The 16,622-nt window shown below is 46.6% G+C and overlaps 1 protein-coding gene across 1 annotated transcript in view; it reads left to right on the top strand.

The window, feature by feature from the left end:
* The first annotated feature begins 255 nt into the window (after positions 1–255).
* The window catches only part of Rassf8 (Ras association domain family member 8), a 78,927-nt gene continuing 62,560 nt past the window's right edge, over positions 256–16,622 (top strand). Inside the window, exon 1 of the mRNA XM_006986624.4 lies at positions 256–430. The gene's annotated coding sequence lies outside the window, so the exon portion shown is untranslated. The remainder of the gene's footprint in view (positions 431–16,622) is intronic.

The raw sequence follows: 16,622 nt of genomic DNA on the forward strand, positions 1-16,622 counted from the left end.
CCGCCTCCTCGGCCCTCAGCCCCGCCCCAGGCCCTCGGCCCCGCCTCCCAGGCCCTTCGCGGGTCCTCCCGGCCCTGGCGCGGCCTCCCCGGCTCGCGCTCGCCGCCCTCCTCCCGCCCCTCTGCGGGGCTCGGCGCGGCCCTCCTGGTCCCGCCCTCCGGCCCGCCCTTCCTCCTCTGCGCCGCTGTGCACCGCCCTCCCCGCCCGGGCCAGGCCGGCGTGCGCCCTCCCTGCGCGGCTCCTCCGCCGGCTCAGCTCTCCGCGCGCCGCCCTGCGGCCCGGCCTCCTCAGCCCCGGCCCCGCCGCTCGCTCTCCGCCGCCGGGTCGCCGCGGGGCCGCCTCAGCCGCCGCCGCCGCCGCTCAGCCAGGGCCCGGCCGGGCCTCCGCCGCGGGCCGTGCACCCGGACGGCGGGACGGGCTGCGACGCGCAGTAAGTAGAACTTTCCCGGCCCGCGCCCACCGCCGCCCCGCTGTCACCCCCGCGCCCTCGCCCCGCCGCCCCGAAAGTTGTCGCTGCCCGGGGTCGCCTCTCCCCCGGTGTCCTTGGCGAGCGAGTTTAGAGGCCACTTTGTGGGGAAGGGAAATGCATGGCCGGCCCTCTGGCGTCCCCCTCTCCAGATGGAAATCAGATGCTCGCCTGGAGGGAGAGCTTTCCTCTGGAAAAGGAAAAGTGGCGGTTGGTAGGCTTTTGCATTTTGTGTGAACCGGGGCCGCCTTGCCTACTCGCTCAGCCTCCCGGGTGGTCGGCCCCTCCGGGGAACCGAGCCCCCAAGAAGGGGCTGGCGAAGTTCGCCGCGTTCTGTACCCTGGAAACTTGCAGAGGGCCAGTCGCAGGGAGGTTCAACTTTAAGGGTGGTGGGCTTGGCGTGCGAGGCCGCTGCGGCCCGGCGGTGGGCAGCGGGGACCGGCGTGCGGCTTGCTTGCGTAGTCTCGGCACTGCCGAGCCGCCCGGGGTGGCCGGACCACTACTGTCCCAGCATCGAATGGCATCTTGAGCCCTGCGATGGTAGGATAGAATTGCAGGTCGGTGTTGGTCCTAATCTTTGGAGGTATAGAAGGAAATATGCAGGGCACGTTTCCTAGCTGACTTGAGCTTGTGAGGTCAGCCCTGCCAACACATCAAAGCCTTGCGTTAAAAACAAAAACAAATAAAAAAAAAAAAATCCCTCCAACCCGCTGACAGCAGGGACGAACACTTAGGGACTTATCGTAAATTGGGGCTCAGTGATTTTTCATGAGATTTGTTTTGTCCCAGGGAAGCATTTAAAATATATAGCGACCTCTGCTTTTCTGCTCAGTTTGAGGGTGTATATGTGTGTGTGTTGGGGGGGGGGTGTTAAGGTAGTTTTTCTTTATTTTTTAGAAGTCTTTCATCTGTGGTTGCCAGGGATTTTGATCGTGCTTTTGAGGCAAAGAACCAGCAGGTTTCCTGGTGTGTGTGTGTGTGTGTGTGTGTGTGTGTGTGTGTGTTTTAAACCCAGCCTTTGCTTGAGGCAGTCCCGAGGATCTGTTAGTCCACTGCAGGGGGAGGTGCTGGTGAACACAGGAATCAGGGCTCAGGACAACTGCACTATCAGTTTGGGAAGTGGTTTGTGCTTTATCTTTTAGTGGTCATATTAATGGTTCCTGTGATCTTACTTATTTGCACGGGGAACTTCCCCAAACCCTCAAAACTACACATGACCAATACTCCATTTAAGACCGGACACAGTTTGATAATTCTACTGAAGGATCAGATGCAACACAGCATAATTTGCACTGTAGATGATTAAATCTTTTCAAAAATCAATCATTCATCCCTCCCCCTGAAGCATCTCAAGATGGTACTTTCCGTACTAGACTCAATTGGCCATAATGGACTGAGATCTTCCTAGGTGATCAAGCCTGTTTCTGATGCTTCAGAAGCTTTGGGGGGACAGTAGAGAGACCCTAGAGGGAGCCAAGCCATGGGACTGTGCACATAGGAAAGGTTTCATTTAGTGTCAGTGTCCTGGAGAGGTGTCCAAGTCATTTCAGGGGTCACAGTTTCTGATTTTGCATTTTTTAGAGATATTTGGAAATTGCAGGTTTAAAATCCTACAGGATCATGGTGTGATTTTTCACTGCATCTTTGTCTCCTTTGCATTTTTAAGTTTGTGACTTTTAAAATCAGAATCCTTGGTACTTGGTTTTTGTAGTCTTTTTTATTCAAAACTGTGTGTTATTGTTTGACCTGAATGCCTTGTGTTCTAAGAAATGATTAATTCTTCAAGGTTTTCCTATTTCTTTCTGTTGTATATAATAACTTGAGAGTAAAACTATTGTTTACTGCAAGATATCATTGTTGTTATCGTTGTAGTTAATTTTGGTGGGTGGTTTTGTCAATTTATAAAATGTTGAGGCCCAGATAACTTGCAAGTATTCAGAACTTGAGCACTTTCCCTCTAGGTGGAGATGGAGTAGGGCTGCAACAGGGAGAGGAAACATTAGGAATTGTAACTAATGTGCCAACTGCTCACTCTCCGTGGAGGTTACTTTGTTCCAATCCTAAGTAGGTTTCAGAATTCCGCATGTAGAAATAGTCCCTGGTATTCCGTAGACTGGGAGAGATGCCTTGTAGCAGCTAGCCAGGCTTGTCAGCATCCAGGGAATTAAGGATGGTCCCCTACTCCTCTGGCTCTGTGATCTATAGTCACATCCTTTAAACGGGGATACTACTGCTAACAGGACAGCTATGAGCAGAGCACCTCAGGAGTGCCTGGCACATCTTAGTCAACAATGGCAGCATCTCCCAGGTCCCCAGAACTTACTTTGTGGCCATCTTAGACTTCAGACTCTTCCTCATCCATGTAAACCAAATGTCTTCCTCACTGCACACTGCTCTGTCCATCAGCCCTCCAAGAGGGTTGATCACAAAGTGCTGTGATGTTTTCCTGCAAAGTCTCTTTGGAAGCTGTCTGATTTTCAGTTTCTACTATGTTGTCATTTGGTTCAGGCCGCTCTTGTCCTCCTTAAGTCCAGTGGCCTGCATTACCCCTTCCTGCTTGTTTTCTTACCAATAACCTGAAGAAAAAAAAAGTCACTTGCTTTTTTCAGACCTTCAGGACTGCCAAGAAAGGCATCATCCTTGGAGTAAGATGCAACATCCTCAGCCGGCTTTCCTGCCCTGCTTCTTAAGGCCCAGCCCCTCACCTACATCTCCTCAGCATCTAGGCCAGTTCTCCAGCAGTCTGGCCTCAGGGCCGTTGTCCCAGCTGTCAGTCTCTCCTTCGGTACCATCTCCTTGAATAACTCTCATCTTTGGGTGCCAGCTCCAGTACCCTTTCTTATGGAAGTCGTCTCTGAGAAGGCCATCATCATCGTGTCTGTTAGACCCAACTTATTTTCTTCTACAAGGACAGTCATTCTTAATTCACCCCAATTTGTAATTATAATGCATTGTATTAACCCCCTTTCCTCTCCCCCTCCCTTGAGGGCAGAAATAGTGCTTACTTTACTGTCCAGTCCCTAGTATACAGAGGAATGCTCAGCAAATGTCTGTTGGTGTAGTATCCATTCTTCATTTATGCTCACTATATATATAGTTCTGGCTGGCCTGCAACTCCCTGTATAGATCAGACTGGCCTCGAACTCACAGAATGCCTACTCCTGTCTCCTGAGTGCTGGGATTAAAATACCCGGGCACCACCACACTCAGCACATATATGCTTTAATATCTCTTGTCTCTGTTATATTTATGTTTTGTGAGAGAAAAGCCAAACCAGCCCTACTGTGTTCCAATTTTGTGAATGATCTGAAACAGCCTTTGCAAGTGTCAGGTAAAAATAATGCATTTGGGCCGGGCGGTGGTGGCGCACACCTTTAATCCCAGCACTTGGGAGGCAGAGCCAGGCGGATCTCTGTGAGTTCGAGGCCAGCCTGGTCTACAGAGCAAGTTCCGGGAAAGGTGCAAAGCTACACAGAGAAACCCTGTCTCGAAAAACAAAACAACAGCAGCAATAATAATAATGCATTTTTGGTTTTTGGAAAATGCATAGTAATATATTGAGACAACTTTTAATTAGCATTGCCCTTGTGATTCTCAGTGGTACACATTCCGCTTTTCTAACTACAGCATTAAAACAATTGTTTTTATTAGTGCAGGATTACAGAGTGGAAATAAGAATTACAGTGCCTGATATCTTACACAGTGTCACTAGTTATGTGCCAGTCAGATGATGTTGACCGCTCAGCGCCAGATGGCCAAGGAGGCTGGGGAAACTACTGTAGGAAAAAGCAGGCAAGCTCTAAGGATGCTCAATAGTGTTCCAGCATGCCATCTGTCCAGACAGTCGGGAGAGGAGCAACAGGAGCCACCTAGAGGTGGGGAAGTTCTTCTTACCTTTAAGTAGAAGTAGACACAACCTTCCATGGCCAAAGAAGCTAGCATTGCTGGGTGTTTTGCTGTGTCTTTGCTCCATATACATCCTACATATACAACTCAGGGTCCTGCAGTTCAGAGATGCCTGTGCTGTTCATGTTGCTGCACACACTACATTCATATAGAACCTTCTGCATGACCTCCTCACTCTTCAGTTACTCCTCACCCTTCGATATGTGTAATCCCAGCATCTTCCTCTCCTTCAGTAGGTGCATTGCCCTCTGCACATGACCTCCAGGTCTTCCTCTGGGCACTCTTGGGATGGGCAACAAGAGAGGTTACACGCCAAGTCCCATGCTGGCTCAAGTGGAGGGTGTGGCTGACCTGGACATAGTCATGAAAAGGACGCCTAGGTTTTCATACCTTCACTTTATTCAGAGAAACTAGTCCTTTTATTCTCTCTTTTCCCATTAAAGATAGAGCTGTGCTGTCTGTAGCAGGGCCTTTACTTTACCTTAGTGCTTACTGAGACAAGGCTTGCCTGCGTGAAAAAACCAGGAGTGGTTTTTGTGGTGGGCCTGGCATGTGACTTGCTTTGTGCAGGGCCTCTGTGCCCCAGGACATTTGCATCACCAGTGTAGCCGTTATTGTGGCTGGGTGCCCTTGTTATACTTTGGTCCCTTAGGTGTATGTGCCTACTGGCTATCTAGATGGACTTGGACTATTGCCTGGAGTGTCTGGCACCAGTATTGTTTACTACCTTCTATTCCCCAGCCCTACTGTCAGGTGTAGGCTGACTTCAGTTGTTTATATGTTTTACACATTTAGGTATTATCATCAAGCTCAATGTAATTAACTTCAGAACCGTCCAAGTTTTATGCATTGTAGCTTACTTAGTAACATTTAGTTACTCTCTGTTTTGAAAAAAAAAATCATATAAATATAGGTTGTAACAAGAGGGAAGTTGTAATAATTTTCTTCCAGATTGTATTCATGTGGAGGTATACTTTGTCTTTCTTGTTAATTATCATTGGCTTCTGAGTGCTAAATCAAATTTACCCTTAATTGTACTAATTTTATTATTGGAAAACCAGTTAAGATTAAATGATCCTTTCAAATGTAAATATATATACCAAAAAATTATTCCTTTTACTACACAGTAAGAACTTATTTCTATTTTTGTTCAATGTAATTGAATGTATTTATATTCTGTGCAGTTCTGCAATAGAAATGTCCTTGGCGAATAGGTTAGGTTAGTCTCCAACTCTTAGAGGTTGGCCATTTCTGCAAGAGGTTCTATTACTGGATGCATTAGAATCTGTCAGGAAACAAAGTAGTTTATTTGTATTTTATCTTCCTTATTGTTAAGTGTACAGCAACTTCTGTTATATTTATTTACTTATTTTAAATATGTTACTACATATTTATTTATTGGCTTTGTGTAAGTGGGGGCATCTCACATGTGGAGGTCAGAGGACAGCGTGGGTCATTATTCTCCCACCATGTGGGTCCCAGGCTTTGAGCTCAGGTCATCAGGCTTGGTGGCGGCACCTGTTCTCACTGTGCCACCTTGCCAGCCTTATAGTTATTTTTTAAACAGAATTTTACTAGGATAAGATTGCCATGCATTAACCTGTGTGTGGCTGACTGCGGTTTTACAGGCTTTGACACAGGTGTATGAAGTCCTTAACAAAGACTGTTGGGGTCCAGCCCCTCAATAGCCCTCTCCCAGGGTCCAGGAAGAATCTACAACCAGCTGATAATCTAATCTAAGATGATATGAAATGAATCTACCTACACAAAACTCGTTAGTCCATTCACTTTATTCTTCTGAGTCAGTTCTCTGTCTACACAGCTTCTTTTCTGCTCCCATACTAGCTCTTTTCTTGCCTGATTCTCTCTACATTATCTTAGTTCCTTCATCTAATTCTGCCTTATCTAGGCTCTCATCCATCTAGTTGTTTCCCATCTCAGCTCCTCTCCCATCTCCTCCTTTCTCATCTTGTTCTTCCTCATCTTCCATCTTGTTCTTCTAGTTCTCTCTTCCAGTCCTCCAATCTAGTCCTTCTCAAGTCTCTGAGGTTTACAGTTATATACCCATGCAATAGCAATGCTCTGGCTAAGGCAAAGTCACCAGGCTTGAATTCCCTCAGGGTCAAAAGGAGGGGCAGTAAGATCCACACAAAAGAACAGTCATTGTCAGCCATCAATTGCAACCCCAAAGGGAAGTGACTAATGGGGAAATGAATCAACTAAGGGCTAAATTCAGTTAATGTCTAAGCAAAGGGGATTTTATGTGCTCAAACTGTGTTCTTAGAAGTGGTTAGGTAAAGTGTTAGGAGTCTATCAGTGACGAGTGAAAATAAAATGGCCTTATTTTCCTTTGGCTCCTTATCTGTCCAAGTATCTTGGCTGTCACTGTTTTCTGGCAGGGCCGGGGAGTGTACTCGGTGGCTGGGCAACCTGTGTCATAGCTAGATGCACTTGGTAATAGTTAAAGGGAGATCTGGAACTAAAGATAAGATTTGGAAAAGGAGAAAGTTAAGCTTGATTAGCATATCCACCTGGCCTGGGCAATTGTCAGTGTAAATCTTGACTTTCTCTGACAGATGGTCTGTTCTTAAAAAGTCTGGGAAGTTTCTCAGATAAGATACTTTTGTCTGGAGATGGTTCTGGCCAGATGTCATTGTTAATGATGATAATTACAGAGAGGCTTGAAATTGGGGGTCTGGCTGTGTTGCTGCATCAGCACAGTTGGGGAAGGTTGTCCAAATATTCCAATAGCATAGGGGAAATTGTGCCCAGTGAATGATCAACACATTGTTCTAGAAATGGAGAAGCTACAATAGCATGCAAGAAATTAATGAAAACAGCTTAATATTCAAGAGCCAATATCACCAAGACTCCTTGAGCCTTGGCTTGAACTTTGGAAGTTCCTTGGCTTCTTCCAGGTATTAACTTTTGCCATAGTCAGCTGAATTCCTACTTCATATTTCTGTAGCTCCCAGCAAGTCCTCACCACCACCAGCATAAGGGACATATCCATTGTCCTCCCCAAATGTCTCATTCTCTCTAACAGTGTTTCTCCTTCATATCTCCCCTTTTCAAAACCACCCTCTGCTTTCTGTTACAGCAGAAGCCTGCATTTTCTAGAATTTGAGATGAATGGAATCATTGATGTATTGTCTCCCTCTGGTTATTTGTGAGTCACTCATGTTGGTGTTTGTAGCGGTGGTGCTGGGGTGTAACTCAGTTGGCAGGGTGCTTGCCCAGCATGCACAAACCCTGGACTCAGTCTCCAGCGCTGTAGGAGCTGTGATGGCATACTCCTGTGGTCCAGCATCAGGAGGCAAAGGCAGGAAGATTAGAAATTGAGGGCCATCCTCCATTTCTTAGTGAGTCCTGGGCCAGCCTGGGCTACCGAGGGCAGTTCTCAAGCAGAGACAGACAACCCAGATACACATGGACTGCTCAGCTGTGTTGCTGTGTGCTTACCTGCTCATCTGTTAATGGACCTCTGGGCCATTTCCTTTCATTATGGGAGCTGAGCTTTTTAAGAAACTACCAGAATATTTTCCACACAGATTCCACCATTTGATGTTTATTTTGCTTCTGCTTTGCAGGGTTTGTCTGGTCTCCACTCACCTCCAGACTGTGTGGTGGTAGGGGAGGGTTAGTAAGCAGGTATGTACCACCCTTTTACCTTCTTCACAGTGTGGAGCACAGTCACGTCTTTCTTGCTGCACTTGGAATAATTGGTCTTTTTCATGAAGTATGTGGGGTTTTCATTGACACTTGTCTGATCATTGATATTGAACATCTCTAAATTTATATTTTATATGTATGTCTATATAGCACAGATTTTAGATTTAGATGTATGATCTATTTTAATTTTTATACAATGTGCATTATGGGTTCAGGTTCATTTTCTACATATAGAAATTGAGATTTGTTTACTAGAGTATTTTCTGTCTAATACATTTTCCTTGCCCTGTCTCTAATATCAGTTGTCTATTAGTCAGTGGCTATCCATAGCTGAATGAAAGACACTGAATCCAGTTCTTGATAATGTGTTTGGGCTATGTTTAATAACACTTTTGGTCTCTTTACTATGACCTTATAGAAACCTTCCCTACTCAGAGTTTCTTTTATTTATGTTTAATAACACTTTTGGTCTCTTTTCTGTGACCTTATGGAAACCTTCCCTACTCAAAGTTTCTTTTTTATTTTATTTTGTTTTTTATTTTTGTTAAATGAGAAGCTCTGCTCTTACAATATTGAAGTCACACCAGTTCAAATACTTTTCGTTATTTCTTGTTAATAATGATTCTGCACTGTTTCTCTGTTCTCCCATCCTAAATTGTTGCCTCCATTTTAGTTTTTCTAGTTTTATCTTTCCTTTCCTCTGTTGTATTTCATTGAGTAACAGCTAAAGGCAGGTACTAGAGAAAGTGTCCACTGCAGTTGGAAGCCCAGGACAGGGCCAAAGATATGGCTTATCTGTTAGGAGGCTTCGAGCTCTTCCAGAGGACCTGAGTTCAGTTCCAGCACCCACAGTAGATGGTTCACAACTTCCAGTAACTACAGCTCCAAGGGGTCAGACATGAATGTGCATGCTTGTGTGTGTGTGTGCACACAAAAAAAATGAATAAATCATAACAACAAAAAGTTAGAAACTGACCATGCCTGATCCACACTGGACATTATGAACAGTACCAAATCTTGAGCTCCTTAATTTTAAGTTGGGCTACGAATGTGTTCTTTGAGTTGTTTTGAAAAACAAAAACAGGGATGTTTGCTGTGTCCATACATGGAGTGAATGTTTGTCAAGTGCCTCTGTGGCTGCATAGCTCCATGGGGCCAGAGAGTACTGTCACTAGGTCATCCAGAGTGAGAAAACAGGGCTTGCTGTCCCTGCAGAACCTCTCTCCATCTCCCCTGGATAATAATGAAATGTTGGATGATTAGATTTCTGTATGTAGAAGGAGAACTTTGATCCATAGTGGACATCAGATAAAATTAACACAGAATAAATGATAAAATCTGAATTTTTTTTTTTTTTGAGACAGGGTTACTCTGTGTAGCTTTGGAGCCTTTCTTGGAACTTACACTGTAGCCCAGGCTGGCCTGGAACTCACAGAGATCCGCCTTCTTGCCTCTGCCTCCTGAGTGCTGGGATTAAAGACATATGCCACCACCACCCAGCTCTGAATCTGAATCTTGATAATATAAAGCTTCCAGGAGAAGTGTGTGATTTTCTTAGACCGCCGCACTGTAGCAGAGCCGTGGAAAGGGAACATGTCGTGAGGGCTCCCGGGCCTCTGCGGCAGCACTGCTGACAGTGCGAGTCAGTGCTCCCTCCCTTGGCTCAGCCTCAGCCTGCTGCTCAGCCTCAGACCCAGGGACTCCTGGGCTGCTCCTTCCTCAGCCGGCACAGTGCTGGAGTGGTCTGTGTGTGGCTTCTCTGCCTCACCTGCTGCCCAGCCTCCAGCAGGGCCTCTGAGAATCACGGACAATCTAGGCACCAGGATCTGTGAAGACTTGGTCAGCCCCACTGCAGCCAAGCTTGTGGAACACATTCAGGGTCTGACCTGTCTTCCCTCTTGATATGCCTCTTCCTAGCTGGCATGGTGCTGCTGCCTGTGGTTCAGAGGCAGAGGATCTCTGTGTTCCAGGCTAGCCCAGTGTACCTAGAAAGTTTAGAACAGCCAGGGCTACACAGTGAGACGCGGTCTCAACAATCAAACATGAGAATATCCTCCATAGGTGTCACTCTTCTTCATTTATCGGAACGGAGCTGCACACCGTCTGTGTGTGAGCATGCAGCAGAGCAAATGCAGAGAGCTCTGTTGGGTGTGGACTACCAGGACGGGTGGGCAGTAAGGCAGAGGCAGTTTCCCCTGTTTCTGCAGGGTTTGCACAGACCCTACAGGTCTCTGTAGGCCCAGGCCTCCCATGAGTTATCTGAGCGCCTCCCAGCATGGCTGTTGATGAGCCTTTTCTCCTTGTGTTTGTTTTCCTGAAAGGTTTGGTCTGGGTGGGGAGGGGGAGTCACCCACTCTGCATTGCTTTTACTCTGACATTCAAACGTGGAATGTACGGCCCCATCTGTTCCTTCCGTGTTCTGCAGTCACATCTAGACCCTGCCTCCTCAGCCACGGGGCAGTTCTTCCTTAGTTTCTGACTGCGTCCATGGCACATCATGCATCATGTTCACGTTTCCATGACTGGTGCCAGGTGACACGCAGCACAGCCCTTCTTCCTCATCAGATAGTGCCCTTCAACTGAGGACAGACAGTGCGTGGAGCCTGACTGGTAAGAAAAGCAAGGGACTCGGGGCTCTGTGAAGCAGCAGCTCCTCACCAGCTGGCTCTGGTCTCCTGCCCTAGCATGGGCAGGTGACTGTCCTGCCTCCCTGCTTGTCTGCCTTTCCATTCCTCATCCATGTGCCTAGTAGTTGGAGCAAGACCAAATTAAGGTGTCTTTTTCAGTGATGCCTAATAAGACGTGCTGTTTGTTTGTGCAAATAAAAGGCTGTGTCCCTCTCCTACACAGTAGCCTAAACCCAGCCTGGCTGGGCTCTTCCCTTGCAGGAGTGCTCAGTCCCCTGAGAGCTAGTCTTTCTTCCATGCCATATGCATGCCTACTTCTCATACTCCTTTGTGTGGTGATTTTGGAAGCTCTCCACTTCAAACAGGTGAACTTCTAAGGGGCTCTTCTTGGCTCATTTGTTCTTGAGTTCAAAGTGACTAAGCAGGCTCTAAGCTCGCAGTCCCCTGTTGCAGTTCAAGAGTATAAGTCCGCCCTTTGAAGCTTCGTAGCCAGTAATGCCCTTGCTGTGGGTGTTCTATGGAGTACCCTTTTCTAAAGTGGAGCAACTTTGTCTGCATGAAAGTCTCTTGGGGCCAGAGGCTTCTTCATGATTTCTCTGTGATCCTGCAGAGCCCCTAAGTGGTCCCTGATGTCCGGGTTCACTACTAGCCTGCTGCACTTTGGGGCTTTGGTGCATCGTTTCTTGGGCAGTTTCCTGGCCCCTGAACTTACACAAGCCACATTTCCACGTTTGGCCATGCTCATTGTCACACATAGTCTCTCCCTTTGTGCCCTAGTTCATCATTACTGCGTGGAGTTCATTCCTGGCCCTAGAAGGGTCACCTAGACCTTCTTTACTCTGTGAGGAGTGGTGAGTGAGGGGAGAAAAAGAAAACAAAAAGTACTTTCCCCACTCAGCTGTTTTTATGAGCTCTTTTGTTTCTGTCAGAAGCATGCCTCTGTGTCAGCACTTGAGCTGTACTGTGACTTTACAAAGCTAGAGAACAGTGTTTGTAAAACACTTCAAAACGACGTTTAAACACAGCAGCTTGCACATCTGTAGACAGTGGACATGAAGGCGCCCACCCAGGGGAGTCTTCCATGTTCTCATAGTGGCCTCTGTTCCTGTCTGCAGCTGAGATGTCAAGTTCAGGACTGAGGCTCCAGGTCTGGGTCATGCTGTCTTCCCTGCTAGAACATAGGCCTTCTAGAAAGCAGCATCTCTCCTTGTTGGATATCTACTCAGGAAGTATGTCAGTGAAGGCAGCTGTTTGGTTCCCCTTGGATTCTTGGTGTAGTTGTTTGTTGAATGAATTCACTATCCTGTCTCAAGCAGAACTTGTAGCAAGTGCCAGATCAAGAAATAGGATGTCATCAACATCTGCATGACCCCCCAGGCTTCAGCTTCTAATGTTTCCCAATGTTTTGAACATTTTTCTTATAAAAAAAGAAATCTTACCTGTCCTCCTTAGTGCCTGGTCTGTTACACTCAGGGTCATGTGACTTCCTAAGTGTAATTGTAGATTTGCACACTCATGTTATTGGTGACTTTTGATCCTGTTCCTTTATTGTTTGTTTTCCAATTTTTCTGTAATGACTGTATATTTTATAATTGAAGATACTATTTGTGGGATTGTTTTATTGGTTGGTTGATTGGTTGTGTTTATTTTGTGTGCTTGGAATTGAACCTAGGGCCTCAATGAATAACAAACATGTGCTCTACCACCCAATTATGTCCCCAGCCCAGAATTGTTTCTTAAAAGAGACAAAAGCAAGTTTATACATGCTTAGATAGTCAGTCACCAATTAGACTAGACCATGGCACAGAGGACAGGGAACTGAGAAAACAAGTTGGGGCTGTGCCAAAGCAGATGCGCCTGTGGCACATGTCTGCTGGGGGCAGAAGGGCAGGATTCTCTCTTGTCAGTTTAGTCTGTCATTGGATTGCCCTTTGATCCCCAGATTCTCTCATTCCTGGGTCAGTTAAATACAATGTTATCATCCAAGTAAATTGACTGAGGATTAAAATCAGGTGAGTCTGTGAGATAACCTGCCCTTAGTGGGGTCTGGACTTCATTTGAAAAATCAGTGTTCCACAACTGCTGCAGGGGAGGAGGACTTGTTAGGACCTGAATGATTGTGCCTCCTCAGAGTCTTACACATACACACACACACACACACACACACACACACACACACACACACACACACAAAGGAAAAAAAACAAAAAACTCAAGGTTTGGGGAGGTGAAGTTTGGGGTGTGATCAGTTTGTGAAGGTGGATCCCTCATGTTCTTTCAAGAGAGTTAGCCATTCTTCTGTCGTGTGAGGACACAGCACAAGAGGACCCTCTGGGAGCCAGAAAGTGGGCTCCTACCTGACCTCCAGTCATACCTCTAGAACCATGAAAATGCAACTTTCTGTTGTTTTTAAACCAGTAGCCTACAGTGTTTGTTTTTTCCGTAGGAGTGCTAAGGGACTAAAACAGAATTCCTCTTCCATTGGCACAGCTCCCTCCATGAGTGAGGGTGAGGAAAGGTGTTATCTGGAAGTGAAACCATGTGATTCCAAGATCTGTGTTTGAAGTAGACCCCGAGTGCTCAGCTAGTGTGGGGTCAGGGAACATGAAGGCTGGCCTGGCAGCAGGAGGGTCCTGCTGAGCATCGCTATCAGTGTGCTGTGTGCTCCCCCAGATGTATTACGTTTTATTTGGGCTGCATTTAAACTATTTTTCCCCTGATGGTACAGGTGGGAAAGGTGAGCAACAGAAAGAAGAGGGATTGAGGAGAAAGGCCAGCTGTCAGGTGAGCAGTGCCCTGCCAGCCAGAGCAAACCCCTGTTGGAAGGAAGCTGACTTAAGTTGTGGTGTGCTGCAGTGCTTTGGAAGGTCTTCTATGAAGCATTTTCCCTAGAAGAGAGGCCTGAAGCCTACAGAACTGCTCCCACCTGCCTTTCTGCCGTTACACTTCCTAAGGACAGCACTGACTGGGAGACAGGGCAGTCTTTGAAGCCAGCGTTAATTCTAAGGCAGCCCTCACTTTCCTAATGTAAAATCCATGTATGTGGAAATCATGAGTTCTCTCCAGCCAGCACTGATTCCTTGAGATCTTTCCTACTAGGGGCTGGATGGGCCGACTCTATACCCTGAGCTTGGCTGCCCCTGCCGGGTAGTACAGGAGAGCTCAGGGACAGGTCCTGGCTGTGTGGAGCTGGTGTTGGTGGATGGGGCTGTGCTGTAGTCACCACAGGTCCCCTCACAGTGCCTCTGAGTGCTGTGAAATGGGTATACAAGGAAAACCCCTCTCCTCTCCCAGCTGTCCCGTTGGGAAGCAGGGTCAGGCATCTGAACAGTTGTAGGAGCATGAAGCTGGAGCTAAATGCTTCTTTCTGGAAAGGTATCTAAGTTTGCCTTGGGAAATTTGAGACTTCCCACTCAAGCTGGGACTTATGGGTGAAGACATTTCCGGGCAGCATCTCATACAAGTAGAGCAGTGGGGTGGTGGCACAGGCTATACAGAGATCATGCTCTGTGGAAAACTACAAGTGGCTGTGTTGTTTGCTGGGTCCATGTGCCTAGGGGCCTGGGAAAGTGGCAGGCACAGGGCGAGGTGTACTGTTCCAGCCCTGGGGTGAAGGGTAGCCTTCTCCTAAAGTTTGTTTACCTTTTGTTTGATAATGAGCTTATTTATGAAAGTCACAGGCTATTGTTGTTTTTCTGGCATTGTTTTAAACTAAAATTTCTGCTTATTCAGGTTTTACCTTGAGAAATGTTGAGATCAGATTAGAATTAACTTGACTTTGGAACTCAATGTTTCAGTACAGTACATCTTATTTATTTAGCTTGTTTATGTTTACTCAACACACATTTATGGCACACATGTTATGGCAAGAAGCTATTTTTGTAGTAGTTGGATTGACAAAGAAAAGGAAGCCTACTGTTTAGCAAAAGCTGAACTTTAAACAAAAGCCCTAGGCTGAACTGGATGTTGTGGCATACACCAGTAATTCTGTCACTCAGCAGACTGAGCTGGTGTGTGTGGGGGGCGTTTGTAGTTCTTCTCTGTGCTTGGCAACCTGGACTACATAGTATGTTCATGTCCAGCCTGGGCTTGGGCTGGGTGTACAGCTTAGTGGACTGAGATGCCATGTGCAAGGCCCTGGCTAAGCTCCATAAAGTAAGGAAGTGCTTCAATACTTGTTGCTTACAGACTTAGGGGTAGAGACACATCTCAGAAGACAACATACACCAAAGACCAAAGTCACAAGAACACTAGGAATGTCAGGCGGTGGTGTGAAGGTAGATGTGGTGGAAAAGACCGTGCTGGCTGTCCAGGGTATAAGCTGCCTCCAGTCTCATCTCCAGGACTCATTGTGGATAGTCTGGATGTGCCACTTCTGCCTTCAAACTTAACTCTTACCCTAACTCTAAGTGCTACATCTGATTACTGGCCAGGGTAGTTAAGAACCAAGTTAGGCATGGATACACAGTTGGGTGGGTGGGGTAACTTTGGGAGGAAGCATAGTAGAGTCATGAGTTTGGGATGACAGTGTGGCCAGGCCCGGGGATGGCAGTCTTCTGTGTGGCCCTGAGGAGTGTATGCTTTGTTCCAAGGCAGGCTTTTATGAACAAGTCTTCCATTGGTTTCCTCCTTGGCCCAGGCTGCCTCTGTCTCCATTCCCTCCCACCTGCTGTGGGGGCACAAGATGCATGTGCTGTACCTCCTGATGGTGCATGCCTGGAAGTCCCCTGGCTTTGCAGTGATGACAAGAGAGCTGTGATTCCCAGAACGTGAGGCTGTTTCCTGCTTGTTTCTCCTCATAGTTGGCTTTCCTCACTTAGGTTCTTCTGAGCATTAGCTCTTTAGCCACATTGTGTCTATACCTAATTTAGTTCCTAACTTTCATTGTTAATAATCAGATCTGCCAGTTTATAGCTAGAGAGATGGCTCAAAAACTGAAGTGAGCAGCCACAGTCATCAACGAGGACTGTTGGAGACAAGATTAACACACCTTTTCTTTATGGCCTTGTGTGATCAGGGTCCTTCTGTTGAGTCCTTCCTCAGAGCCGTTCCCATCAGTGCGTCTCAGTTCTTAGCAGTGAAGAAGCTGACAGACCCTGTTCTTTGGCTTGGTGAGATGTTTGCCTTCCTGCTGGCCTTCGTTTGAGTGCTTTGAACGGGCTGCAGTTATGGACTATCCGCGTGTCAACTGCTCCGAAAGCAGCTGCCTGGCTTGTGCTGGTGTCTTGTTGTTTATCTTCCCTCTGTTCAGGCAAAGCCCAAGTTCTTACTAAATCTTTTATTTTCTGGGAAAATCAGCCCAGATCACAGCAGTTCACATCAGTGACCTTTTTATTTTGCTGAATGGTGTTTCACTGAATGCTAACTAGCAAATTGGGTGTGTTGTTTTAGTGGACTTAATTGGCATTGTGACTCGCCAACTTAAGTCCTCAAACTAAAATATGTGTAAGACAAAACCTGACACTCTTGCTTTACAGACCTTTCCTGCTCTTTCCAGAGGTTGTACAGTTGGACTTTCACAGATTGTCTGGAGACCAGCTGGAATATAGGTACAGTGCTGACTTCGAAGTTAGTATCATGGGCTCCATGAGCCCTGAGAGTCCATAGGATTCATGACAAGTGTCAATATCTAAAGTCCAAAACTACTTTAAATAAAGTCAGGGCTCAGCTCTGTGTAGGCTGGCCACTCTGGTGGCATTGTCAGTCTGGGAGACCTGGAGTTATAGGTGCAGTGCACAGTGTAGATGTTCCTGGGGCTTTAAGGAAGGATTTCATTGCTAATGGGACGCCAGGGCTTGGGAGACAAAGAATTTAGTCAGTTTATCATGCTGTTTAACCAAAGCACATTTGAGAACAGAAAAGAGAAAGGTGTTATTTTCATTTCTCAATGGGGTTTCCCTAGAAAGTGGTTAGAAATACAGATTATAAGTTTGGCCAGCAGTACAGATACA

The sequence above is a fragment of the Peromyscus maniculatus genome, chromosome 3 (assembly GCF_049852395.1).
Source record: "Peromyscus maniculatus bairdii isolate BWxNUB_F1_BW_parent chromosome 3, HU_Pman_BW_mat_3.1, whole genome shotgun sequence".
Taxonomy (NCBI): Eukaryota; Metazoa; Chordata; class Mammalia; order Rodentia; family Cricetidae; genus Peromyscus; species Peromyscus maniculatus.